Here is an 11,589-nt window from a genome sequence, read left to right as displayed (position 1 = left end):
ATGGGAATGTGGCAAAACCAGTCAGGAAGTCACCCGCGGTGACCCTGCACTAAGATGTTAAAAAGTGCAAGATGGTTGCGGTGGCGTGGAGAGAGAACTACATCCAAAAGGTAATTTCAAAAGAAATAGTAACAAATAGTTAGTTTGCTGAGTTCCCGCTATTTGCTAGGCTAGGCCACCACCACCAAGGTGGGTATGGTCTCATCCCCATTTCGCCCATGTTTAAAATGAGATTTGGCCAGATTGAGCGACTCTCTAGGGGTTGCACACCCGGCAAGCAAGCGGCAATGCTGAGCTTCCAACGCAGGTCGTGGGGCTGCCGAGGCCTCCGCTGCCTCAACCCCCGTCACCCACTCTCTGCACTGAGCGGTGAGGGCCGTTTTCCCGACCTGAGGCCTCAGCTCCTCAATTCTTCACTAAGAGCCTTGCAGAGGGCACTGGAGTTCAGGGATGCTTTATCCAGCTGCCAAGCCCTGTCGGGACCTTAGAGCCCAGCGGCTGCGGGCGGAAGAAGGCGCGTGGCGGCGGCGGCGGCTGCAGGAGCTGAACGGACCCCCGAGGCGAAAGCGGCTTGGTCACGGCGGGGCCGGAACGCGGTCAGCGCGGAGAGCGCCGGCCGCCCGCGTCTCTGCATAGTGAGCCGTGACGCTCGGCGGCCGCACGTGCGGGGCAATGGGGAGCCACCACTGACCGGAAGGGCCGAGTCAGCGCAGGCAACGCCCGCGGAGGCCCGTGTGGAGGGCGGACACGCGACTGTAGGGGACCCGCGCCTTCGGCTCCCGCGCGCCGCGTCCGGGCAGCCTGCGCCGAGGGCTGCGCCTGCGAATCCCAGGCCATCCAGGCACCACCGCCCAGAAGGGATTAGGCGCAGGTTTTCGAATATTCCGCACCGGGACTGGAATCTGAGACCGAAATTTGACATCTTGAAGTCGCCCCAAGCAACAGATGCTCTGTGCACGTTTCAGTGGAAGCTCCTGACCTGTGAAAGGAGACAGGCTGTGTGTTTCAAAAGACTGAGTGGATTTTGAAGATCAAAGGGACTTTCCCAGGACCAGAATTGGTTTGCCTGACCCAGTTCCCAAATTTAGTAAATAATAATGAAAACAAAACACTCACTTTTTTTTTTTTAATGCAAGAGCAAAACTTCCAGAATTCCAAGAGAAAATAAACCTTGGTTTCTGAGACAAAGTTTCAACAAGATGGGAGTGTGGCAGAGGGAACTTTCTAGAGATCCCTGATAAACATGATACCAAGGTCTTTCTCCTGTTTCTCCCCACTTCTACAAGTGAGGCCAGAACCCATTTTAGTAAAATAATGCTTTATCGTTTTTGCTCAAATTTATTTTTTAGTTAAAAATGATACTATAGAAATTGCTGGGGGATGGGGGGTGGGAAATGACACCTAATTACAGTCCCTCAACCAGAAAGCACAATTACTATTTATTTATTTATTTATTTATTTATGGCTGCATTGGGTGTTCGTTGCTGCCTGAGGGCCTTCTCTAGTTGTGGTGAGCAGGGGCTACTCTTCAGTGTGGTGCACGGGCTTCTCATTTTGGTGACTTCTCTTGTGGAGCACAGGCTGTAGGTGCGTAGGCTTCAGTAGTTGTGGCTCGCGGGCTCTAGAGCGCAGGCTCAGTAGTTGTGGTGCACGGGCTTAGTTGCTCCGCAGCATGTGGGATCTTCCTAGACCAGCGCTCGAACCTGTGTCCCCTGCATTGGCAGGTGGATTCTCAACCACTGCACCACCAGGGTGGCCCCAGAAACCACAATTACTTTTGCTTCTCTCTTTACTTAATGTTCACAAAGAAGAGATTTTTACATAGCTTCAACAGAGCTATCACTTTCTATTTTACTGTTTTCAGGTAATGTTATGTAAACATTGGTCCATGGCTCACAGATCTTCAGGATCATTATTTTAAATAACTGCATTACGCTCACCACATAAACTGCTATCCTCCTGTTGATGTGCTTGTAGGTTGTTTTATTTTTATTTTTTAATTTTTTTGGCCGTGTTGGGTCTTTGTTGCTGTGCACGGGCTTTCTCTAGTTGCAGCGAGTGGGGCCTACTGTTCGTTGCCGTGCGCGGGCTTCTCATTGCGGTAGCTTCTCTTGTTGCGGAGCACGGGCTCTAGGCGTGCGGGTTTCAGTAGTTGCAACACGCAGGCTCAGTAGTTGCAGCCCACGGGCCCTAGAGCGCGGGCTTCAGTAGTTGCCACTCACGGGCTCAGTAGTTGTGGTGCGTGGGTGCTAGAGCTCTCGGGCTTCAGTAGTTGAGGACTGCGGGCTCAGTAGTTGTGGTGCATGGGCTTAGTTACTCCGCGGCTTGTGGGATCTTCCCGAACCAGGGGTCGGAGCCATGTTGCCTGCATTGGCAGGTGGATTCTTAACCACTGTGCCACCAGGGAAGTCCCTGTAGATTGTTTTATTGACTGTAGGTTGTTTATTGCTCTTTAGTTGTTTCTGATTGTCAGCCTTTGTCCTCCATTGGAAACGTTCTCACTGGGCAAAATGAGGAAACTTATGAGGAAAAGTGGCTGCCAACCATTGCAGTACAGGAAAGCTTATTTTCTTTTTAAGAGTTCACATCATTTTCCCAAACAGTTTTTTTTTGTGTGTGTGTAATACGCGGGCCTCTCACTGCTGCAGCCTCTCCCGTTGCGGAGCACAGGCTCCAGACGCGCAGGCTCAGTGGCCATGGCTCACGGGTCCAGCTGCTCCGCGGCATGTGGGATCTTCCCGGACCGGGGCACGAACCCGTGTCCCCTGCATCGGCAGGCGGACTCTCAACCACTGCGCCACCAGGGAAGCCCCCAAATAGTCTTTTGATATTTTATCCCACTTGGATAATCACAGCCTTTCTTTAATTCTGTAAGGTATACATTTTAAAAGACCAGAACTTTCCAGGAGACTGACAGATGTGGGATTCAGAGTTGTGTTGTGAGACATTTTCAGGTTTTCTTCAAGCAGTTTGTGTTCAAGTGCCACTGTTTACTGTCTTCTGTATGACTCAGAACATGTTATTTAACCTCAATCTCAGTTTTCTCATCTGAAAAATTGGGATAATAATAGTACATACTTCATAAATTGTGAGAATTAAATGAGATCATATTTGTAAAGTGAGTGCTTAGAATGCCTGCACATAATGCTCAACAAATGTTTACTTGTAAATAAATATTATTGTCTTTCTGCTATTAAAGAGAACAATGGCTTTATACTGAGTAATGACAGGCAACATCTGCCATGGCTACCAAAGTTGAAATGGTAGAAGTGTTTCCTTGCAAACTTTACCCACCATTTGAAAATCAACTCCATGTGTAAGTCTTCATAATCAGATCAGTAGCTTCATAGTTAGAGAAAATGGATTAAGCTGAAAATAGGTGTATAATCTCATACGATATTTTGAACAAAGTTTTGCTTTTAGAAACTTGGACCTATCTGGGGCAATGAGACTGAAAGGTGTGGGGAGAAGATCAAGAAGCTGTTACTTGGGACTTCCCTGGTGGCGCAGTGGTTAAGCATCCACCTGCCAATGCAGGGGACACGGGTTTGAGCCCTGCTCCGGGATTGCCGCGGAGCAACTAAGCCCGTGTGCCACAACTACCGAGGCTGCACTCTAGAGCCCGTGAGCCATAACTACAGAGCCCACATGCCACAACTCTTGAAGCCCGCACGCCTAGAGCCCATGCTCCGCAACAAGAGAAGCCACCGCAATGAGAAGCCTGCGCACCACGATGAAGAGTAGCCCCTGCTCACTGCAACTAGAGAAAGCCTGCGCCCAGCAACGAAGACCCAACACAGCCAAAAATAAATTTAAAATAAATAAATAAATAAATTTATTAAAAAAAAAAAAGAAGCTGTTACTTTTCATCTTAGGCTCTTCTGCACTACTTTGTCACCATGCACATATATTACTTACTTTTCCATTGTTGTTTTGTTGTGGATGTGTAGCCTGAATGCTTGCTTTTGAGTCAGTCTGTTAGATGGTTCTTCAAACTGAAAACTAATGGAGTCCCGGATGTGGTTCTGGTGTAACATACACCAGAATTTCGCTTTTCCATTTTTCTATCTTAGGCACTGTTTTCAACTGCTGCTATTTATTCATCCATTCAACATATATTCGTTAAGTGGCTATTATGTGCCAGGCACTACGCTTGGTAATGAAGACATTCCTCAAACAGGCAACCAAAGTTTGAAACACATTGTGTGCCAGCTACATAGAATGGATTTTTTGTTAAAGACTTCTGTGATTGTTGGTCCTTGCGCTTGTTGCTAGTGAATCTTGAGATGATCTGACAGAATGTAGCTTTCTTTGCAATAGAGCTGTACCTAGAACATTCTATTTCAGACTCCAGAATCCTGCACAGATGAAATAGAGATAGGACTAACTTTGTGCCCTGTGGTAAGGGAATCTCTTCCACCAGCGCTGCTTTTCTGGAGCTCTGCCCAAAGCTAATGTTATACAAAAGGGCCCTGTGGGCACCTTGCTGGAGAAATTCTTTGATTCAAATCAATTCCATTCAAAATCATGTATTGAGTACCGACTGCTTATAAACACTGGGGTAGGAGTGGGAGAGGAGCCAAATATGAAAACAACCCAGACCTTGAAGCTTATTATCTTTTAGGGTCTTAAATCTTTCTGAAGATTATTCTGATCCAGGTACTTCTCTTTTAAAACTCTTGAATGGATCTCTTTTGCTTTCGAAAAGTGTTTTATTTATCTCAAAAAACACTAAATCTAACTGAGTACTGGACACTATGCTAGGGTTTGACGACACCATTTCAAAAAATTACCGTTACTGGTTCCAATATTGTTGATGGCATCTGAGTTACCAACACAACGCACTTATGTTGGTCTGAATTGTAGCCAGAACTTGTATAATTTTGTGCTTTTGTATTGTTGCAAGCATCCGACTACCGCTTTATGACTTCTAGTGTAGATGTCCATGAGCAACTGCATGTTAAAACACAGATTATTTTATTGTAAATCACTTTCTTTTTTTTTTTTTTTTTTTTTTTTAAATTTATTTATTTATTTATTTTTGGCTGTGTTGGGTCTTCGTTTCTGTGCGAGGGCTTTCTCTAGTTGTGGCAAGCGGGGGCCACTCTTCATCGCGGTGCGTGGGCCTCTCACTGTTGCGACCTCTCTTGTTGTGGAGCACAGGCTCCAGACGCACAGGCCCAGTAGTTGTGGCTCGCGGGCTTAGTTGCTCCGCGGCATGTGGGATCTTCCCAGACCAGGGCTCGAACCCGTGTCCCCTGCATTGGCAGGCAGATTCTCGACCACTGCGCCACCAGGGAAGCCCCATCACTTTCTTTTTTAAAAAATAAATTTATTTATTTTATTTATTTTTATCTGTGGCTGTGTTGTGTCCTCATTGCTGCGCATGGGCTTTCTCTAGTTGTGGCAAGTGGGGGCCACTCTTCCTTGTGGTGCGCGGGCTTCTCACTGCGGTGGCTTCTCTTGTTGTGGAGCACTGGCTCCAGGTGCGTGGGCTCAGTAGTTGTGGCGCATAGGCTTAGTTGCTCTGCAGTATGTGGGATCTTCCCAGACAAGGACTCGAAACCATGTCCCCTGCATTGGCAGATGGATTCTCAACCACTGCGCCACCAAGGAAGCCCCCTCACTTTCCTTTTATTTCTTCCTTGTATTATAGTTAAAGCACTATATTGATTCTTTAAAAATATGTGTATTTAGACTATAGAATCTATAGACCTCATTTAAGAATAGCATAGAGGACATTACAAAAAGAGGTCTGATAAGGTTGAGAACAACTGGCCTAGTCAAATAAATCTAAATGACTCATCCTGGCACTTATGGCCATCATTGTCTTGTCTCAGGTTTATTTCTCTTTGTTATACCTAGGATCAGGCCAAGTTGCTTCACTTGACATTCCCAGTTTTGGAGCAGTGCCTTCTATTCCCACTGCTCTGAGGTCACCTTGTCCTATGCCACTGGGCTCTGTCAACTTTGCCACATCTAATTGACCAGTCTATTCATAGTCTGTCCAACTGCCCAAGAGAGATGTTCAATAGGAATGATAATAATTAACCAGATCAATCAAATTTTCTCTTGCAAAGATTGAATTTGAGACCCAGACAGGCAATTAGTTAATGGCAGGGTCAGAAGATGGAAGACACACAGAGAAAAGGCTGTAACCAGAAGTTATGACACAGCAGAATGCAGGAGTAGACTGACGTCTTGAGGACGCAGAAGCGAAATGAGAAGTAGTAGGAGCAGGAGCAACAGATGCAGAACGAGCGTCCCTGCACAGCGGCACAGCCTTAGAGAGGTGTCCACACAAAATAGCTGTTCCCTTGAGCTGCCTTGGCTCTAGTATAACCTTCCCGTTCCCAGATGGAATTTAATCCCCCACAAGGCCTCAGTCCTACATGATTGAGATTCCTGTCTTCTTTATTTTCCCACATAGCCTTGGAGGAAATCTTTATCACTTAAGGTAATATGATCCTTTTTTTTTTTTTGCGGTACACGGGCCTCTCACTCTTGTGGCCTCTCCCTTTGCAGAGCCCAGCCTCCGGACACACAGGCTCAGCGGCCATGGCTCACGGGTCCAGCCGCTCCGCGGCATGTGGGATCTTCCCGGACCGGGGCACGAACCCGTGTCTCCTGCATCTACAGGCGGACTCTCAACCACTGCGCCACCAGGGAAGCTCGCCACTATTGATTTTTGAATTGACTTTAGTTTTTAGAGCAGTTTTAGGATAATAGAAAAAGTGAGCAGCAAGTACAGAGAGTTCCCATGTATCCCTTCACCTCTCCCCACACAGTTTCCCCTATCCTCAACATCTTGCATTAGTGTGGTACATTTGTTAAAACTGATGAGCTGATATTGAATATTATTAACTGACATCCACAGTTTACATTAGTGCTCACTCTTTGTGTTGTACCTTCTATGGATTTTGACAAATGTATAATGATATATATCCACTATTACAGTATCATATAGAATAGTTTCACTGCCTAAAAATCCCCTGTGCTCTACCTATTCATCCCTCTCTCCCTCCCCTGAGCCTCTGGCAACCACTAACCTTTTCACTTTTTTTTCATAGTTTTGCCTTTTCCAGAATGTCATATGGTTAGAATCATATATTAATAGTATGTTGTCTTTTCAGATTGCTTTGTTCATTTAACTATAGGCACTTAAGCTTCCTCTATATATTTTGTGGTTTGATAGCCTGTTTCTTTTTATTGCTGAGTAATATACCACTGCATGGATTTACTGTTGGTTTGTTTATCCATTCACCTATTGAAAAACATCTTGGTTGCTTCCAAGTTTTGGCAATTATGAATAAAACTACAGTAAACATTCATGTACAGATTTTTCTTTGTACATAAGTTTTCAATTCATTTGGGTAAACACCAAAGATTGTGATTGCTGGATCATATGGTAAGTGTATGTCTAGTTTTGTAAGAAACTGCCAAACTGTCTTTCAAAGTGGCAGTACTATTTTGCTTTGCCATACAGTGAATGTGAGTTCCTGTTGCTCCACATTCTTGTCGGCATTTGGTGTTGTCAGTGTTTTGGATTTTAGCCATATACAACAATAGTTGTACAGTGGCACCTTGTTGTTGTTTTAATTTGCAATTCCCTAATGACATATAATGTTGAGCATCTTTTCATATACTTATCTGCCATCTGTGCACCTTCTTTGGTGAGGTGTCTATTCAAATTACGATTAGTTGAGTTACCTGTACTCTGTGTACCCTGTGTGCAGGGCTTGTGCTAATTGCTTAACATACATGACCTTACAACAATCTAATGATAAAATTCCTATTTTACAGCAAAAAATAAAACAACAAAAAAAAACCCTGAGGTCCTCAGTCATGTCAAAACTAGGAAGTTGTAGGGCCTCCCTGGTGGCGCAGTGGTTGAGAGTCCGCCTGCCGATGCAGGGGATGCGGGTTCGTGCCCCGGTCTGGGAGGATCCCATGTGCCGCGGAGCGGCTGGGCCCGTGAGCCGTGGCCGCTGGGCCTGCGCGTCCGGAGCCTGTGCTCCGCAACGGGAGAGGCCACAACAGTGAGAGGCCCGCATACCACAAAAAGAAAAAAAAAAAAAAAAAAAAAAAAAAAAAAAAAAAAAACTAGGAAGTTGTAGAGTCAAGATTCAGCCCAAATCTGGGGCTTCCCTGGTGGTGCAGTGGTTAAAAATCCGCCTGCTAATGCAGGGGACACAGGTTCGAGCCCTAGTCCCAAAAGATCCCACATGCTGCGGAGCAACTAAGCCCATGTGCCACAACTACTGAGCCTGCTCTCTAGAGCCTGCGAGCCACAACTACTGAACCCACATGCCACAACTACTGAAGCCCGCGTGCCTAGAGCCTGTGTTCTGCAACAAGAGAAGCCACCGCAATGAGAAGCCTGAGTACATCAACGAAGAGTAGCCCCTGCTCACTGCAACTAGGGAAAGCCCGCGCACAGCAATGAAGAACCAACAAAGCTGAAAATAAATAACTAAAATAAATAAATTAAAAAAAACAAAATTCAAGCCACCCAAGTCTGTCTGTCTTTGACACTAATGCTCCTTCTACTAAACCATAATGGTATTAAAGCTCTTTGACTAACTGGAATAATTTTTTTTTTTTTTTTTTTTTGCGGTACACGGGCCTCTCACTGCTGTGGCCTCTCCCGTTGCGGAGCACAGGCTCCGGACACGCAGGCTCAGCGGCCATGGCTCACGGGCCCAGCCGCTCCGCGGCATGTGGGATCCTCCCGGACCGGGGCATGAACCCGCATCCCCTGCATCGGCAGGCGGACTCTCAACCACTGCGCCACCAGGGAAGCCCTAACTGGAATAATTTTTGCCAGCTAAAAGCTAGGTCTTTCTGGGTCAGCTCTCCATTAGACTGCCTTCCTGGAAAATGAAGTCTACCAAATAACCAACCACAGACCTCCTTCCCAACAAATGGGGTAATCTGACCTCAGGTCAGAGTTTTCTGGTTACTGGGGCCAAAGCTACCTCACATGTATTCTATTTTCCACCCTTCAATCTGCTTGTTGGGCTGGATCTGCATAAAAAAGGACTGTGCAAAGTAAGTAGCATATTTCCCCCACATTATGAGTGAGCAGGTAAAAGGAAAATTTCCACTGTGAATTAAAATAATAATCCTGATATGTGATTTCTCTTCTGGTCCTCATGGTTATCCTGATTACTTTATGTGATAAAGAGAGTATTCACCTGTCCATAGTAGTTAAAAATTGCACAGAGAAAGTGTCCATCATCGGATGAATGGGTAAAGAAGATGTGGCACATATATACAATGGAATATTACTCAGCCATAAAAAGAAATGAAATTGAGCTATTTGTAATGAGGTGAATGGACCTAGAGTCTGTCATACAGAGTGAAGTAAGTCAGAAAGAGAAAGACAAATACTGTATGCTGACACATATATATGGAATTTAAGAAAAAAAAATGTCCTGAAGAACATAGGGGTAAGACAGGAATAAAGACACAGACCTACTAGAGAATGGACTTGAGGATATGGGGAGGGGGAAGGGTAAGCTGTGACAAAGTGAAAGAGCGGCATGGACATATATACACTACCAAACGTAAGGTAGATAGCTAGTGGGAAGCAGCCGCACAGCACAGGGAGATCAGCTCGGTACTTTGTGACCGCCTGGAGGGGTGGGATAGGGAGGGTGGGAGGGAGACGCAAAAGGGAGGGGATATGGGAACATATGTATATGTATAACTGATTAAATTTGTTATAAAGCAAAAAAAAAAAAAAATTGCACAGAGAGTCTTCTGTTTCCAATCATGTTGGAGTAACAGTGAACACCTCCTGCTGTAAACAACTAGAAACTGGACAAAATATATGAAACAACTGTTTACTGACTTCAAACAAGGAGGAGGATTGTGATCTTTTTTTTTTTTTTAAGACTTATTTATTTATTTTGGCTGCAATGGGTTTTAGCTGCAGCATGCGGACTCTTAGTTGTGACAGGCATGCAGGATCTAGTTCCCCGACCAGGGATTGAACCTGGGCCCCCTGCATTGGGAGCGTGGAGTCTTACCCACTGGAGAACGAGGGAAGTCCCAGGGTGTTTATACATAGGGTGAAACTTCAAAGATTGGGCAAATAGTAACCAGGAAGCTGTGACCTGAATAGTTCTTACAGTTCACACAGGGCTGGGACCCTAGACTTCCCACCAGCCAGACTGCAAAGACCTTGTTGATCACTTGGGACATCAATAGAACCCCAAAAGGCCACACCTTAGTTTTACTATAAAATAGCCCTATAATAAATGCTAACTTAGACTTACCCTTAGAAACCTTATAAACAAGGCTTGAAGGTGTCAAACTGAACCCCAAATAACTTACTGCCTACCAGGACAAAGCTCAACATTTATTAAAGAAAGACAAGAAAATTCACTCAGTCAACAACATAAAATTTACCATATCTAGTATCCAATAAAGAAATGACCAGACCTGGCAAGAAGTAGCAAAATGTGACACAAATTCCTAATATCAGGAATGAAAGAAAGAATATCACTACAGATACTGCAGACATTAAAAGAGTAACATGTGAATATTATGAACCACTTTATTCTAATAAATTAGACAACTTAGATGAGAGGGACAAATTCCTTGACAGACATAAATTGCCAAAACTGACATAAGAAAAAAGTAGAAAAACTGAATATTCCTATATCTATTAAAACTTAAATTCATAATTGAAAATCTTTCCAAAAAGAAAACTCCAAGGCTCAGATGGTTTAACTGTTGAATTCTACAAAATATTTAAGGAAGAAATAATACAAGTCCTGCACAACTTCTTCCAGAAAACAAAGGAGAAAGAAGTACATTTTATGAGGCTAGTGCTACCATGATACAGTACTAAAACCAGGTAATGCCATTTAGGAAAAGAAGACTAGTGACCAATATCCCTCAGAAAGATAGATGTAAGTATCTTCCAAAAAAATTTAGCTAATTGAGTACAGCAATATATAAAAATGGTAATACACTATGACCAAGTGAGGTTTATTCCAGGAAAGTGACCTGTGAAAATCAAATAATATAATTCACCTCATTAACAGAATAAAGAATAAAATCCATATGATGATATTAATAGCTCTAGAAAAATATTTGACAGAGTTCAACACCATGTTCACATTAAAAACTTTAAAAAAATTAGGAACAAATGGCAACTTTTAAAATCTGATAAAGAAAGTCTGTGAACAACCTCTGGTTAAAGAATGGGGGAAACAAAAACCGTGTTTTTATTTGCAGAAGACCTAATCATGTACACAGAAAATTCTAAGGAACATAGAAAAGAAACTACTAAAATCAATAAACTAGCTTAGCAGAATTGCAGGATGCAAGGTCAGAATACAAAAATAAATTGCATTTCTAGATATAAGCAACAAGCAGTTGGAAAATGATATTTTAAAGTATGATTAACAATAACATGAAATATTTAGGCATATATTTAAGAAAATATGTACAAGATCTGTATTTGGAAAACTAACAATATTACTGAGAGAAAAATTTTAAATATCTAAATAAATGGAGAGGTATACCATGTTCATGGATTAGAACACTCAATATTGTTAAGATGTTAATTTACCC

The sequence above is a fragment of the Mesoplodon bidens genome (assembly GCF_964165515.1).
Source record: "Mesoplodon bidens genome assembly, chromosome: 7".
NCBI lineage: Eukaryota > Metazoa > Chordata > Mammalia > Artiodactyla > Ziphiidae > Mesoplodon > Mesoplodon bidens.
This window is presented reverse-complemented; position numbering follows the sequence as displayed.